At 40.0% G+C, this 16,168-nt stretch overlaps 1 protein-coding gene across 7 annotated transcripts in view; it reads left to right on the plus strand.

Annotated features, from left to right (window-relative positions):
- Nucleotides 1-16,168, plus strand: part of TSNARE1 (t-SNARE domain containing 1) — a 458,033-nt gene that overhangs the window by 380,692 nt on the left and 61,173 nt on the right. The window lies entirely within an intron of this gene.

Below are 16,168 nucleotides of genomic sequence, written 5' to 3' on the forward strand. Positions count from 1 at the left end.
CTTCATAGCAGAGGTTCTCCAGTCTTCTGAGAATCTTTGTGGTCTCCCCTGAGCTTACTCCAAAAAATCCAAACCTTTCTTGTATGGAGGAGCCCAGATCTGGACTCTATTCCAGGTGGGATCTCACAAGGGGCAGAATCACCTCCCTTGGTGTTCTGGTCATGCAAAACACAAAAAACCCCCAAAATTTAGATGTTTTTTTCCTGTTGTTCAGGCTCAGTTGGATTTCAGCAAGGATTTTTTCCTAGCTTCCAACAGACTGCTTATTTGCATCCTAACAGAGCAACATGTTGTAAACCCACGAATTTCCCAAGAAAATAAGGTAAAGCAAGCAGCCAGGTCTTGGCTATTACAGGAGATAAAATGCTGGAGAATTTCACTGAATTGAAACCCCCAGAAGGTAAAAACTTCCTGTGTGCTGCTCTCCTGTACCTACAGCACTGCCAGACCCATTTTGAAGGGAAATCACAATTAATGGCTTCTTCTGCCCAGCTTTGGTTAATGGATGCTTCTGCCTCATCAGACTTCTCTGACTGACAGCAAGAAAAAATCTCCAGAGTGGGAATTTGTGCTCTGCTGAGCAGGGTGCATGATCATTTTTTTTGTGCAGTATTTTGCTATAAAGGAGGGAGCCTAATTCACCAGCAATGGTGTCAAATTTTCCTTTAGAAATTTCATTCTGTGTACTCCATCCATCTTGAACTGGCTTCTGGCAGTTACACAATAAATTCATCATATTTCTGATGGAAAATTTTCTCTGTCCAGCTGTCAAAGTAGTGTTGCCACTTCTGGTGTGATTTTTTAGCACTCTGTCATGAATAACCTAAAATCATACTTTAATTTTAAATATATATGTATATTTTCCCCTTTGGGGAATAATTATGTAGTCTAATAGAGCTTGGTGCTAAAGCTTTTTCTTTCCTTAAGTTTAAATTGCCTTTTTTTTTTTTTCTTCAGAGGCATAATGTATTCCTATTACTCCTCACGGAACACTCTAAACTATTTTCAGCTTACACTTTAATGTCTAACTTCCCCCCCACTTCCTCACAACAATTTCATCACCTTTTTTTTTTTTTTTTTAATTTTTTTTTCTTCAAGTTATTAATAAATAAAGACTTGGCTCCATAAGTTCCTTGACATTTTTGCAGACATTCTGACAACGGATTGAATAAATTGTATTATCCAATATTAGCCAGAGTAACGGCCTATTATGAATGGAGAAAAGCAACTCCAGGTGAAGGCTGGCATTCCTGCTCCTACAGCACGTGGATTGGTGCTTTATTCAATCCTCTGCTCTTGTAGCAAGGGCCAAACAATCCATGAGTGCCTGAAGGTGGTGGAACTTGCACATCTCCCTGACCTTTTGCTGTGCTGTCTCCATGGGAAGGGCTCACTCTTTCTCCAGCTCCCTCTTTTTATCACCAGCTCAACACTTCATGCAGCACATTTTGGGTCTCAACACACAGTGGAAAAGCAATAATCTCTCCAAAAGAATCCAGATTTCCCCTTCCCCAGGCCTACAGCAATCACCAACTTCTTCAAGCGTCACCACACCATCAGCTGTCAACCAATGCTATCCAATAAAGTCATCCATGATTAATTATTCTTAAATGACAGGCAGCATATTGAAAGAAGCTGATAGCTGCTGACAGTGGAAATCCAATTAACCTGAATTACTATCTTGGTTGTGGCCCAATTAATGTCAGCTGTGCCATGTCAGAAGTGAAGGCTTGGCTAATATAATTGTTTAATTAATTGTTTGCAGAGATTAGTTCGTGTGGGACTGCCATTATGTGACTGCTTTTCTTATTTTTCCCCCTCCCCCTGTGAAAATTAAATTTGAGGGAGAAACATAAGCAGCTTGCTGTTTACAGCTTTTTGCTTGATGTGGATAAATGAAGTTCTATCTTAAAAACGGTTTGAAAGCTCACAGAGGGTGTAGGGGAGCTTTTAAACTTCTGCAAAGTCTATTGTGGTCTTTCATTTCGGTGAGTTTCACTGTGCCCCATTGCTGAGATCCAAAGGGATTGTGAGGAATTTCTTTGATACATTTGAACTGGGATATGATGTAGTTATGAGTTCATGATTTCTCTGGCTGTTAAAGCACATCTAGTGAACAGCAGGAAGGGTGGTAATGGTGAGGGGTGGATTTATTCGTCTTTAGAAAAAGAAACTTGAGTCAGAGGTTGCTGGGGGTTTGTTGCTCATGGTGTAATATCTGCCTGGTGCCTTGAGATTAGTTCATTTTCTCAAACCTCTTGTGAAAAGACTGTCTCACATGACAAATAATTAAGAGCATTAAGAAATGCATTATGACCAATTTTAGGAATGACTCACGAAGGAAAAGGGTCTGTTGGTGGCTTCTCCAGTTGAAGCACATTACAGCAGCTATTACCACCATCTTTGCCATATCCATTTCCAGTCCTCCATCTCTCCTCTGGTCAGCTTTCAACAGCCATCATGCACTTAAAAGTAACACTTCCATTTGTAATGGTTGTAACTCAATGATCTTTGAGTTTTTTTCAGCCTAAATAATTCTATGATAATATGGTTGTATAAAGGATGAGATAGAAGTGCAAAAAACACCAACTGTGGTCTAAGTGTTGCACTGAACCACTTAGTAATGATAAATTGGAGTTTGTGAAGTAGAGCAAGAGAAAACTTCCCTTGATCTTCACCAGAAACTTTAAAATATTCTTAAAAAATACAGACAGGCTCAGACCGATTACCAAATAAGAGGATTATAATGAGAAAAGGATCTCTAATGACTTAAAGGAGCTAGCATTAAAAAGTTAAACTTGGTAAATTAATATGTTAAGTACAGTGGCTCTGACAAGCAGTGAGGGGAAAATATACACACATCCATACAGATATCTATATGGGTTTTTCCCTATGTGGAGCTCAACTATTTAAGCTCTTGTCATAGATGCCAGGAGAAAAGGGATGGAGAGTTAAAAACTTTGATCAGCTTCATGTAAAAAAGGCTGGGACACTTCACAAGTTCAGAGGTTCCCTTCAGTTCTCCAGACTCTTCAAAAATGTCTGGTTTCTTCAATGTCAACCTCAAAAAAATTCCTTAAACGGAACCTCCCTGGAGATGCCTGTCTTTGAGTTGCTCTCCAAATAGCACCAGGGCATAATCTCCCATGGAGGTTTCAGTTTAGGTGGATGTGCTCAGAACTACTTTAGAAACTTTCTCAGAGCTCCAAAACAGTTATTCAGTCCAGTTTTCAGGACTTTGGGAGAATTTGTCGATACTTTTGGGAGGATTTTCAGATCAGCCTTATCCTAAAAAGTGATTAGTGTCCTCATCTTCTCAGCAGTGTAGGATAACCACTCATCATATTTTAAGAAAACCATGTCATAGCAAACTGAACTACATAAAGCCCTTTTTAACTTGAGTTGGCAGTTTATTAATTTGTTGTCTGTGCACCCCTAAGGATACTTTCTGTAGATGGTGTGTAACTTAAATTTCTTTCTCTTGGCTAAAAGTTAGTTATGGTTGAGTGACATATTGCCTTTTGGCTGCATGCCCCAGGCTCTCCCATTCTGGAGGATTCCATCTCTCTGCTGTTTTGTTGATTGGAGGCAATGTTTAAAGGTTGTTCGTTCCTTACACAGCATAACTGGATGGAGTAGATGAGCTTTCTAATGTGAATCTGGCTCCAAACTGGCACCACGACAGAAACCATAAACACAAAGATATGTTGGATTTAATACATTTCATTCCTTTCTGTCCCTTTCCATCCTTGCCATGAGATAAAACTCAAACATGAAGACTGTTTTCATTTCCACCCTTTTAGACCCATGATTTAATTTAATTCTTTCTTTTCCAGCCTGTCCTCTTGTTGCTGTGAGGGATTGATATGCTCTGTAGGACAGACTGTTGGCACTGTGCTTTGTGACATTCCCAGAGCTCTATTATGTTGTCTATCACAGTCGAGTTATTCCTACACCCTTCACGTAAGGAGCCCTTTGTGCTGGCAGAGCTCACAAGACTCAGCCTAGACACAGGGACTGTGATTCTGACCAGCAAGGTCAGGCTCCAAGGTCATTTGTGAAGCAATGCTGATATTCCATTGTTTGTTACAATCATCTCTTTCATTCAGAATCCATTAGAATTTGCAGTTACGCAGTGATTTTGACACAGACACAGGGAACTCTCAGCTTTGATGGCAGTGAATAATTCAGGATGCTCTGAATGCTGTCTCACTGCCAGGGACTGAGGAACAGTGAAACATTTTGACCTCTGGTCTTTCTCAGCTTTCATGTTCATTGTCCCCCTCAGCTTGGATCAGACCAAACTCCACTTTAGGATGTATTTAAGGATGCTGGCAAGAGCTTAGAATGGTTGTTTGAGAGATAAAGGAAGGGACAAAAACTTATTCCTCTGTAATATGAGCTCCAGTGTCATATCCATAACTCTGTTTTGTGACTACATAATTATAGAGAAACGCTTTCATTCCAGAAGATTTTAAAGGTTTTAAGTTAGAAATGGCTCAAACAACCTAGAACAAAACCAAAGAAGAAACCATCCCTATAAAAACTGGATATTTTAAAAAAATAGTGTTTGTGTGTTGATCTTGGCAAATAATGGCTCCATCATCACAGGTGATTTTATTTTTGCTCTATTCATTTAATGAAGTCACATCCATGATGTCATAACATAGAAAATGAGGAATGAAGAAGTTAAATGACTTATAAATGTACACATAACAATTTCATGAGAAAAGGAGGGATAGATAGTGCTATATCTGCCTGTACAATTCCCCTCATTGCCTGCTATTTTCAGGTTTCTTTTAGGTATTTATATTTAAATGCTCTTCTTACAAGGCCTGAGCTGTGCTCTTTGAATTTCCCTGGATCTCCATCTGTTAACCTGAGCAGCAAACCTCAGGAGAATACTCTCACACAAGATTTTCCAATATTTGGTGCTTTCCCCTGCAGTCAGAAGTTGAGTATCAACTCAGTCTACCTCCTGCCACTTGTGCATTTAATCCACCAAGAAAATGAAAATGAAAAAACAATAGACAGTCCAAATAATGCCTAATAATGCCTTCTTCAAACCCTGAAGAAGTTGCTTGGGTTTAAACAAAGGCTTAGATCAGATATTTTGACAGAGTAACCAGTTCTCCATGGCTTCTAGAGAAAATCAAGCAGCCTCAAATTTAATTCTGTGCCGCCCACTAAAATTATATGGAGACTCTATTTCTGCTTAGTTTCACTGGTGCTACACTACATGTGACTTTATCCACTTCTTTTTTGTGACAGACATATAAGTAAGTAGTAAAATGGAAATATCCTTTTGTCACTTTGCAATTATTTAAGATTCTCAGCTTTTATGTCTCAGCTCTACTTTGAACAGGTGAAGACTCACACTTGTAAAAGCATACATGGGTTTAGGAAGCAGTAAAATAGATTTTAGTCTGTATTAGGCAAAGTGTGAGGTTTGCATTCCTTGAGTTCCTAGCAGACAACTCGACACTTTTCAAAAGGAAGGTTTTCATGCTTGGTCTCCATGTAATCTTCTCTTTCTTCATTAGCCCTCTCCTCCCAAGAATCCTGCAGGGTGCAAAGGAGCAGCAGGGACATGGTGGGTGCCTGTAAATATTTTCCACTCTCTTTGGATTTCGGTACCAGGAAAAAACAAAACAATTTACTGTATTTAGAGGCCTATTTAAAATTCAGTGCAGCAGAAGTTCAGCTCTGTTCTATGACGCTTCAAAATAATGCAGGGTAGTTTGTGCCTGTCAGCCACTGTTTGACATTCTAATGAAGGGAGTAATTTATTAGTAGTAAAGTTAGTAGTGATGTTAATGATAGTGGTGAGCAAAGTTTGTAGGAAGTAACATTCTATATTAAATCAATGGACACAGTAAAGAAAAAAAAATTCCCAATCATATCAATAAATTTAATGAAAACACGGACACTAAACACTGCCTATTATGGTACTGTGACATTTTTGCTCTGGAAATTTATCAGCTCCTAACACTGATATTTTGAGGCATTAAAGCTACGATACTTCATGAAACCCCTTCCAAAATTTGATTTTACTTGTGATTCCTGGGGCTGGGAGGAGTTTTTTGTGTATCAGTCCCTGTAATGTACTGACTTATATTGAGGTACACAGAAACCTTCTGGTGGTAGGGTCTGACCAGCTTAGACTTTCAGATTGTTGTTTGGTGCCTGAAGACCTTCACTGAGGATAATTTATCTTTATTACTGGTGAGATTGAAGGCAAGTTTAAGTTCAAGAACACGGTGCCTCAAAGACAGAAAAGCTTTTTTTCAGTCCCAGCATGAGCAATGTTGTTGTACAAGAGGAAATGGAGTCAAATTGCACTAGATGAGGTTTAGGTTGGATATTAGGAAAAAATTCTGCACTAAAAGGGTTGTCAAGCCCTGGAAAAAGCTGCCCAGTGAAGTGTTGGAGTCACCATCCCTGGCAGGATTTAAAGCCTGTAAATGGGACATGGCTTAGTGGTGGCCTTGGCAGTTCTGGGTTAATGGTTGGACTTGATGGTCTTAGAGGTCTTTCTCAACCCAAATGATTCTGTGATTCTTTTTTTACTACCCCCTGCAAGTACCTTTGTTTTCTTTGTTTGATGTTTGTGTTTGTTTGAGGATGTTCAGAAGATCCTTCATGGCTGATGTTGAAATGTTTTGTAAAGCATTTTATCTTTATTAGAATTTTCATCTATATTCTTTTTTGCACCTATATACAGGGTAGTGAGGAGAAATTCTTCAATTATTTGAACCAGAGTCTCATCAGAGTACACTGGAGTTAAGCCAGACTAATTGCTTTTTTTGGCTCTGATTCTTTTAAGATTCTACAGAGTTTGACCTGGTTGTTGTTGGCAAAAGGAGACAGTCTGGGGGAGGCTCAAGTGTTTTTGGGAGCAGAGATTGAGCTGGTTCAAGAATCAAGACTTTCTGCCCTCAAAGAGAAACTGATGATGTACAGACCTGATAAGTGAGGTTGGTCAAAGGCTGGATGAGCTGATGGGCTCAAAATGCTGAGATTGGCAGCACAATGAGCCAAAATCTGTCATTTCTAATCCTTCCAAGTAAGTCCCATTCACAGAATAATATAATCTAACTAATCAACACAGCTCAGCAGGAAGGTTTTCTTTGAGCATTGCATGGCTTTAGTGTGGTCAAATCATTCTCTCTGCTCTGCTCCCTTTCAGTGTTTCTGGGTTTGAATTGTTGGGGGAGTTAAGTTTTCTCTGAATCTGCCTGTATGGGGCTTTTAAGCATCTCAAGGTGGTTTCTGCAAAAGTGTAAGCATTTGTTTTGCTACATTGGGTGAATTCTGATTTGGGAAATGAGGTCTCTGGTGTTTCAGGTGCACACACCAGTCATTACCTGCTTTAAATTGCTGGCTGGCTCTGCTGTGTAGAACTCAAACAGCTGCCAGAGGTAGGTGGCTTCATTCCAGAGCTGGTAAAAAGATAATCCTCTTTATAGTGAATTTGTAAATCACGTTGGAGGTTTGCTGCCTTGAAAGGCGTGCTAGAAATGTAAGCCATTATCATGTGTTATTACAAATGATGTCTCAGCCATTGGAAAAACAAGTGTATTAGGGGAATATTAAGATTGCTAATTCAAGCATTCAGAAGGTAGAAAATGCAGCAATTAAATCTGTGTGTACAGGCTCAACATCAGCCCCTGTCAGCTTTTAGGCAAACCAACACAGAAAACGTTGTGCTGCCATCCTCATCCTGATAGATGTGGCAGATGGTGAAAATTATCTCAAATTTTGAACTAGTCAAGGGTGTACACGAATGAGGGTTTTAGAGATGTCATATCTTTCCGAAACTGAGGCAAGGTTCCCAAAAACAGTACAATTAACACCCTCATCAAAGGGACAATCCCCTTTCTCCCTATTCTCCCTTACACAGGACAAGGGAAAATGGTTTCAAGTTGCACCAGGGGAGGTTCAGGTTGCATATCAGGGAAAATTCCTTCACTGAAAGAGTGGTCAGGAATTGGAACAGGCTGCCCATGGACAGGGTGGATTCAACATCCCTGTAAGTGTTCAAAAAACAAATAGATGAGGCACTCCTTCATATGGTTTAGTGGTCAAGGTGGTGATTGGCCAAAGGTTGGACTTGATGGTCTTGGAGGTCTTTTCCAACCTTAATGATTCTGTGATTTTCCCCCAAAGCAGGGAGCGACTAGAGGAAATATTTCCTTTATCTTTTCCAGAATGTGTTACTTGGAATTTTTTTAATCCTTTTCTCCTTTGATTTGACTGGCATATTTTCATTTAAAACAAATAGCTTGGGGTAGACTCCAGGCATGGAAAATTTAATCTCGGGTGGTTGTCCCTGGCTAGCTAAGTGGCAGAAAACAGTCTTGCAGTAGGATATGCTGGGGAATCATACCTGTAGATGGCAGTTGTCTTCACCTGGGATAGATCATAGAAACATGAGAAATCATGGAATAGTTTGGGTTGAAAAGGACCTTAAAAATCATCCAGTTCATCCCCTCAGCCATGGTCAGGGACACTTTCCACTAGACCAAGTTGCTGAGGGTCCCATCCAACCTGTCCTCGAACACTTCCAGAGATGTATGCAGAGAAAATTAATTAATGAGAAGGGGATCATGAAGAAACTTATGGGGAATGGGAAAACAGCACAGAATTAGTGGAAAGCAGCAAATACATGGACACAGCACCATAAAGGAAAGCGTGGAATCAGTCCAAATGACATGGAAATGAAGGCCCAAAAACAATATGTTAAAGCTGAGTGCTCTGTTTCCTTGCTGATGTGGGCTGGCCTTTCCCTGTTGCTCTCATATCTTCTGGGTTTTATTCATATGTAACTTGTCTACTTTGTTCTAGTTTAAAAACACTGTAAATGCTTAATAATATTCCTGGCCTTTCTAGCCTGCCTGCAGAAGCAGTGATATTTGATAGCAAATTCATTGTAGCTCTATAAGGAAGCCATACCATAAAGGTCACCAAATTTGGTCAGTGCATTTTAATTTGTACACAACGTTAAAGGTCATGTTCCTCCCTTCCACTGCAAAAACACAGAGTGTTTACTCTCTTATCAGAGCTGATTGTGTGTGGCTTAGCTAAGGGATCTGATCAATGCAAATGGGATATGAAATAATAATAATAATAATAATAATAATAATAATAATAATACTGTTGCAAGAGTAAGGGGATTTTTTCCCCTATATATGTTTACAAAATTCTTGGAGGTAGTCACACATCTACAAGGTCCAGCTTTCTGCTGTGTTGCTCCAATATTTTCTTTTCCATGAGAATTCCTCAGACTTCAGCAGAGTTTCTGCTATTGTCCACTGGAATGACAGCAGTTTCAGATTCATAATATCATCTCTGTATAAACACGTCCAAACATAATTAAGAACCTGGGCTCTCAAGCCAGCAGACCTCAAATTAGCTTTCAAAATGCATATCAAGAGCATAGACAAATGCTTTCATGAAATTCCAAATGACCTCTGAGGTCAGGGTGAACAAAATTGTATGAACCTCTTTAATGTCACAAAACTCTCTACAGAGATTTGCATATAAAATGAACCATTTTATGTCAAACAGATTTGTTAATCTTACAATAAAGGAAGCAGCACTTGAAAATTAATCAGGGTGGGTTTTCATTGCCCAACAGAGGTCCTTAAAAGGACCTGACCTGATAACTGGAGGCTGTTATTGTGTGGTTGCTAAATTCAATAATTTTTGTTTTTTATCTGCTGAATGGGTTTGCAGGAAATAAATTTCCAGAGCAGATTAGTCTGCAATGGTTTCTTTGCCGGGGTAGTGGAATTGTACTTTCAGAAGTTCTTTCAGTCCTGGCACTGCTCAAAAATGCTTCATGATTTGTTTCTTATTTTAAAATTGTCTTTGAAATATGGGTAAGCACTTCTGTAAGAAAAATGGATTGTCTTATTGAGTCTGTTGGCAATGAGTACATGGGTAGATTTTTGCTTGCTTACCGTAATGACCTAAAAAATGATAATGGAAAAATGTTCCTTTTTCACTTGGAGGCAGATTCTTGCCCATACAACCAAACTGAAAAGCTCAGGGTATTTCCAGACCTGTTCCTAGTCCCTGCTCCCAAACTCTGGAAGCATTGGAAGAGACTGCCCAGGGAAGTGGGGGAGTGAGTGTTCCTGGAAGTGTTTAAACACCTGTGGATATGAAACTCGAGGACATGGTTTAATGGTGAGCATGGTGGTGCTTGCTGGGTTGAAGGTTGGACTTGGTGATCTTAGAGGTCTTTTCCAACCCTAACAATCCCATTTTCCTATGAGTGTTTATATTATTTAACATTGCAGGAGGGAGAGACAGTCAGGTGGTCTTGGGTTAACCCTCTTGGGCAAAGCTCTTTGGTTACTGTCCTCATCCTTATCCCAGTGCTGAGACCTGAGAGAGATGGAATAAAGGTGGGATACGGGAGAGATTAATTTATGTAATTTCTAATGAAAGCAACCTGCCCAATTTTGTCCTGTAGAAGACCTAGAAAACTCCCCAGCCATGAAGTTGTAGGGTGTAGCTCTGCTCTGAAGTGGTGTCATATGCTCTGATGTTCCCAGAATAGAGCAGCTGTTCTAGTACAAATCCCTGCCTGGACTAAAATTCCTGTTTCTAGGGATTTTCACCTCCTTTGTGGAGGCAGTTGAGAAATCTCAACCTCCCTGCCTTACAGTCCATAATGCAATCAATCCACAAAGGGTGGAGAAGCTCGGTGCTGCTTTTCTATTTGTGAAACAAGTGCTTTTTTGGTTGGTTGGTTGGTTGGTTGTTTTTTTCCCATTCAATATAAATACAGGAAAAACAGTTTCCTTTAGCCTCTTCTATTATTTATGCCTGGCCTAAGCTAGTTTTTGAATCTTTAGCGAGAAAGCATTTTTTTTCTTCCTTGTAAATGTGTTTGCTTAGGAATTTCCAAGATGAAACTTACTTTTCTGGGCCTGGGGCTGTAATGGGCTTTAATGGGTTTTAATTACTTAACTATCTGTTGTGACATAATTAAAATATCTTTCAACATTTAAGCCCCAAGAAATAAATATCTTCTAGGCTGTAAAATATGACTTGCAGCTTAATTTTCTGAAACAATAAGGGAAAGGTTTCTTCCAGGCTCAGTCACATCCAGTTTGCCTGTCAATATAAAGTGCTTCTCAACTGTGTCCCTAAATACCCTTGCTCATTCCTTCCCTGCTTTTCACTCCTATTTCACATGTGTGTTTAAAGAGCCTCTGTCAGGATTAAAATATATCTTTCCTTATTTTACTAAAAAACCCTGAGAGCCCGGAAAAAATAACTGTAAAAAGCCATTACATCTTGCTACAGGATTAGAATTTTTTTGGTCCCATGTTGTGTTCTTTTCATCTTGGGAAAATGTGTACAATGAAAATAGATTAGCTGCAATTTAATCAACAAATTCTAGGTGTTATGGGAAATGGACTTACAACAGGTTGGGACAGAGCTGTAAAACCAGAGCAGTGCTGCAGCATAGCATTCAAGGTTTAAAATAAGCTAAGATAATTAAAATGAAATCAGATAGTGGGCTTATAATTATTTCTCATACATTTTCCAGCAGAAGATAATCTTGTAGCTTTGAACTTTCACCAGATTCAGCCTGAAATTGTTTGTTGCACTGATTTCTCTATCTGTATTTAAATATTCATTTTAACAGGTAGTTAAAGAGAGTCAGTGCTTTCCAAGGTGGAGTTCCAGGATACGTCTCCTTGGGAGAAATAGGGGTTTGGGGAGGTTTTGTTAGATTCCAGCAGCTCCTGTGTGTGGACAGAGTTTTGCAGTTTAACAGGAAAAAATGGAGAAAACAGCTATAGATTTTTGTGACCTCCAGAAGTGTTTGGCAAAACCTCCAGGTCTCTGGGGAAAACAAAAACAAAAACAAAAACAAAAACAAACAAAACAAAACAAAAAAAAAACAAAAAACAAAAAAAACCCAAAAAAAACCCAACAACCCAGGCAAAACAGTTATTCCCTCATGTTTTCTGGATACTTTTTGAAGTTGAGGTGAAGACCCTCCAAATTTAGTTTGTACCAAAAATGCCCTTCATCTGTTGATCCATCCGCTGTGCCAATGATCTTGGGCAGGTCTTGTCTGCAAACATCTAACTCCAAGTGCAGGTGGAAGATTCTGGGCAAAATGGTCTTAGAATTGCTCCTGTGAGCAATCATGGGTGTAGTTGCAGGAATTGAGAGGAGGTCACCTTGTCTCAGAGGTCACCTTGTCTCAAAGCTCCCAGGAAAGCCAAGGAAGACAGGGAATGGGAACAATGCACAGTGTGAGAGAAAGATCCTCAGCAGCTGAGGGGAGAAAGAGCTGGGAAAATATGAGTGAAATCTACCGTGTATTAGCTGGATGCGTGGGAAATGCTGCAAAAATGCAAAGCTCCCTGAAGGATTATGCTGTAACATAAATGATTCATTTTACAGGTGGTTTGGCTTTTTGTGGTTTGATTTGGATTTTTTTTTTTCTCTTTAATTTTCTTCCACTTTTCTGTGGCTGTGGTTCTGTTATTCTGAGACTGCTAAAATTATGGCAGAAAACTCATAGTGTCTGTCTCGGGGCAGTCAGGAACTTGTCTTCTTGAGAAATCCTGTTGCAGGTTTGCAAACAGTTTTCCATTTCCATGTGAGTGTAGATTAACTTCAGTGCAAGGGGTGGCATCGTGAATCACATTTGCTTTTTATTCTTTTTTTTTCATATCTTGGTAAAACTGGAACTCTCTTGAGATCAGCTGTACTTTCACCCATGGAATTTGTCTCCATTTAAAATGTATATAACCTAATCATTGCATTGATATTTGGGATGGAAGGCATTAATTATATGATTCTGCTGTCATGGAAACCCCATGAAAAAAATTAGGATCTTTACATTAAGCGAGAGCTTTGCGTGGTCTCATGTGAACATGACTTCGGATAGATGTCCTAAGGAAACTTGAGTAGATAAGTAAAATTTCTAAATATGTATGATGAGCGCAGCATAATAATTATTCCCTCACTGAATAAGGCAGAAACCCAATTTTAGAGGGAGGGCAAAGGTTGATTCCTGTAAATGCATCCATGGAAAACAAAAACCTGGAATTTCTTTGCTGCTCAGTGCTTACATTTCTGAGGTTGCTGTGCTTCCAGTGTTCAATGTGTACCTCGGGGTTCTTAAGAAAACTCTTTGAAAAACTCATTAAAAGGGATGTGTTTATTTTTGTCTCTCAATTTCCTTCAGAATGGCAGTGGGGCATTAAGACACCATTTGTAATCTCAGTTTGGCAATCAAACTCTGTAAACCTAAACTAGGGATAGGAAGCAGATTTAGTTAGATGTAATATTATTATGTTGTTTATTAGTGTGTATTTAAGTAATATTCAAGTGAGGGTGCCCGTACCACAGTCTGCAGATCCTGTCTGGGGAAGAGAATCTGTTCAATTCATTCTGTGCCTGCATCTCTCTCCTCTGATAAAGGCAGGGAAAGGGTCTCAGGAGCTCACAGAAATTCAGGATGGTCCTCTCCACAGGACAGGCTTGGTGAGCTCCACGGGATATCATAAAACCATAGAATATTAAGGTTGGAAAAGACCTCCAAGGCCATCAAGTCCAATCTTGGTGCCAAGTCTCAATGAAGGGATTCTTTCAAGGCCCTTCCTGAAGCAGGGTGTGCACTTTTCCAGTGAGGGGACATGCTGCTATTGCTCATATATCAGTATTTTCTAACTAAGTGACAAAACCCTAGGCTGCTGGGATCCTGCCACTCTTCCTCAGGATCTGTAGGGAAGATGGTGTGTCCAAGAGGGGACCAGAAGCTGCTTCTACTGTCCCACCAGCATGTAGAGATCTATTGCTGGAGACTAAAGCAACTCAAATAATTTAACATTTTCCTTATTGAAATGTAAAACATACAAAAAAACAAAAAAAAAACCCTCACCAAAACAACCACAACAACAACAACAACAAAAAACCCCAAACAACAACAAAAAGAAAACAAACCTGAAAAACAAACCAAAACTAGGAATAGACAGGAGAATCCTGCCATGGGTTTTATAGCTGTGAAGGACAGTTATACTAAATATGCTAGGAGATATTTTAAAGAGCAGGAATCATTACCCTGACTTGCCAGCCAGGACAAGCTCATAAAATGAGAACAAAATTTCAGGATTCAGGCTGGGCTGCATCTCTCCTGATCAGTCTCAGTCTGTTTATGGTTTAGTTGGTTAAAAGCAAGGAAAAAGGGAAGGGGGAAGAGACTATGCAAATGCAAAATAAGAGTGACTAGGACTTTGTAATGCTGGAAAGAGCAAGAGAAGGGAATCTCTCTGCAAAGGGAATGATGGAAAAGCCGTGTGAAGTGATAACTGTGCAGTCTTTGAAGCTCTTAATGGGACTATTTGAGAATTCTGCTTTAAGCTAAATGACCCATTAGCATCCTCTGCTGACCAAACACAGGCTCTGACGTTTTACAAGTGGACAAGGACATCCAAGTGCCTTTGAAAATCTGCAGTTTGAAGCAGTGGTTTCCTGGTTTGACTTGGAATTAATGTAGGTTAAAATTAAAGGGGAAGCAGTAGCAAGTCCCTTGTCTCATGCGCAGAGCTTTCAGGATGCACTGCAGTTACTTCTGAAGAAATTAAAGTGTCAGGTGAGGATCCACTATGAAGAAACAACCTTTTGTGTGGGGGGGAAAAACAAAGCAAAACAAAAAAAACCCAAAAAACAACCCCCCCCAAAAAAAACCCAAACCAAACCAAACCAAGAAAAGTTAAAGACAATCAGAGAATCATAGAATGTTTTAGGTTGGAAGAGACTTTAATGATCATCTCATTCCACCCCCTGACATGGGCAGGGACACCTTCCACTATGCCAGGTTGCTCCAAGCCCCATCCAACCTGGTCTGAAACACTTCCAGGGATGGGGCAGCCACAGCTCCTCTGAGCAGCCTGTGCCAGGGCCTCACCACCCTCACAATAATTTCTGTGAGCCTTTGCTCACTCATATTCTCCCCCACAGAGTCACAGTCAACTGGTGGAAAAGCATGAACAAATCTGGGCTCCAAAGTAGGGATTTTGGGAAGAGGAATAGTGTCCCCTCACACACTCCCTCCTAGCATGCCTGACAAGAAGATCCCTCTTCACAAATGCACATGGAATGATTTATTTAAAACACCTTTTTTTTTTTTTTTTTTTCCTCTTCCAAATCAAAGAAAACCTCTCCGTTTGAGTGATTGAAAAGCTGAGAGCCATGATGATTCACTGATTATCTGCTAGGGAGGCAGGACAGTACAGCATTTTAAGGTGAAAAAATAATAATCTGGAAATCCACCAGTTTGATTGGTGGTTGATTCTGGAAGAGAGGACAGGCCATGCATCACTGTTCTCTGCTGGAAGTGGTTCTCCAGCTTGTTCAGGAAGTAAGAGGGAATGAAGGGCTGGAATGAATGAATGGAAGAGATGAGTCTCCTGGTCTTTGCAATGTAAGAGACCAAAACATCCAAAGAACAGCTGGGGAACAATGGCTCTGTAGAAAATGCAGTGCAGAGGGATGTAAAGCAGTTAGAGAAGGATCCAAGGGAGACTGGGAGACCTGATTGCAGAGGCAAGGCAAGGCAAGGCAAGGTGGATAACAGAAGTAATATTGACATCATCTCTCCACTGAGGGTGTTGCCTCAATTGTAAGGAAGGTTAAGGGTTCTGGAATAAAGCAACTGGTTTGTCACATCAAGATGATGTTATCAACTCTGATGGCTGAAGGACTGGTTGATCTGGTCTCAAGTAAAATGTCCAAGTTAAGGATTTCACTGAAGTCCCTTTTTTGTGTGTGTATGGATAACAGGGCTACTTACACTGCAGGATTATGGGAACACCCTACTTCTAATCCATCCAAAAAAGAGAAAGGGATTGAATTATGTGCAGGGATTCTAAATAAGAAGAAAAGACATCACATCCACAGAGGTCACTAGGAAGACTGATGGATTGAAGTAGAAACAGACATGAAAATTAAAACTCCATAGAATCTCTTTTATCGTATCTGAAAGTGAATGAGATCAGGGTGGTTAACACTGGAAGCACATTTGCCTGCCCTGTGAACAGCCCATGTCAGTGCTTGTCTCAATTCCATCGCACAGCAGAGTGGAGAATAAACTTTCTCTTACGGGGGACAGTTTTCTCCTGGCAGC

This window comes from Chamaea fasciata, unplaced genomic scaffold, assembly GCF_029207755.1.
Source record: "Chamaea fasciata isolate MVZ Bird 193981 ecotype frontalis unplaced genomic scaffold, bChaFas1.0.hap1 SCAF_1, whole genome shotgun sequence".
NCBI lineage: Eukaryota > Metazoa > Chordata > Aves > Passeriformes > Sylviidae > Chamaea > Chamaea fasciata.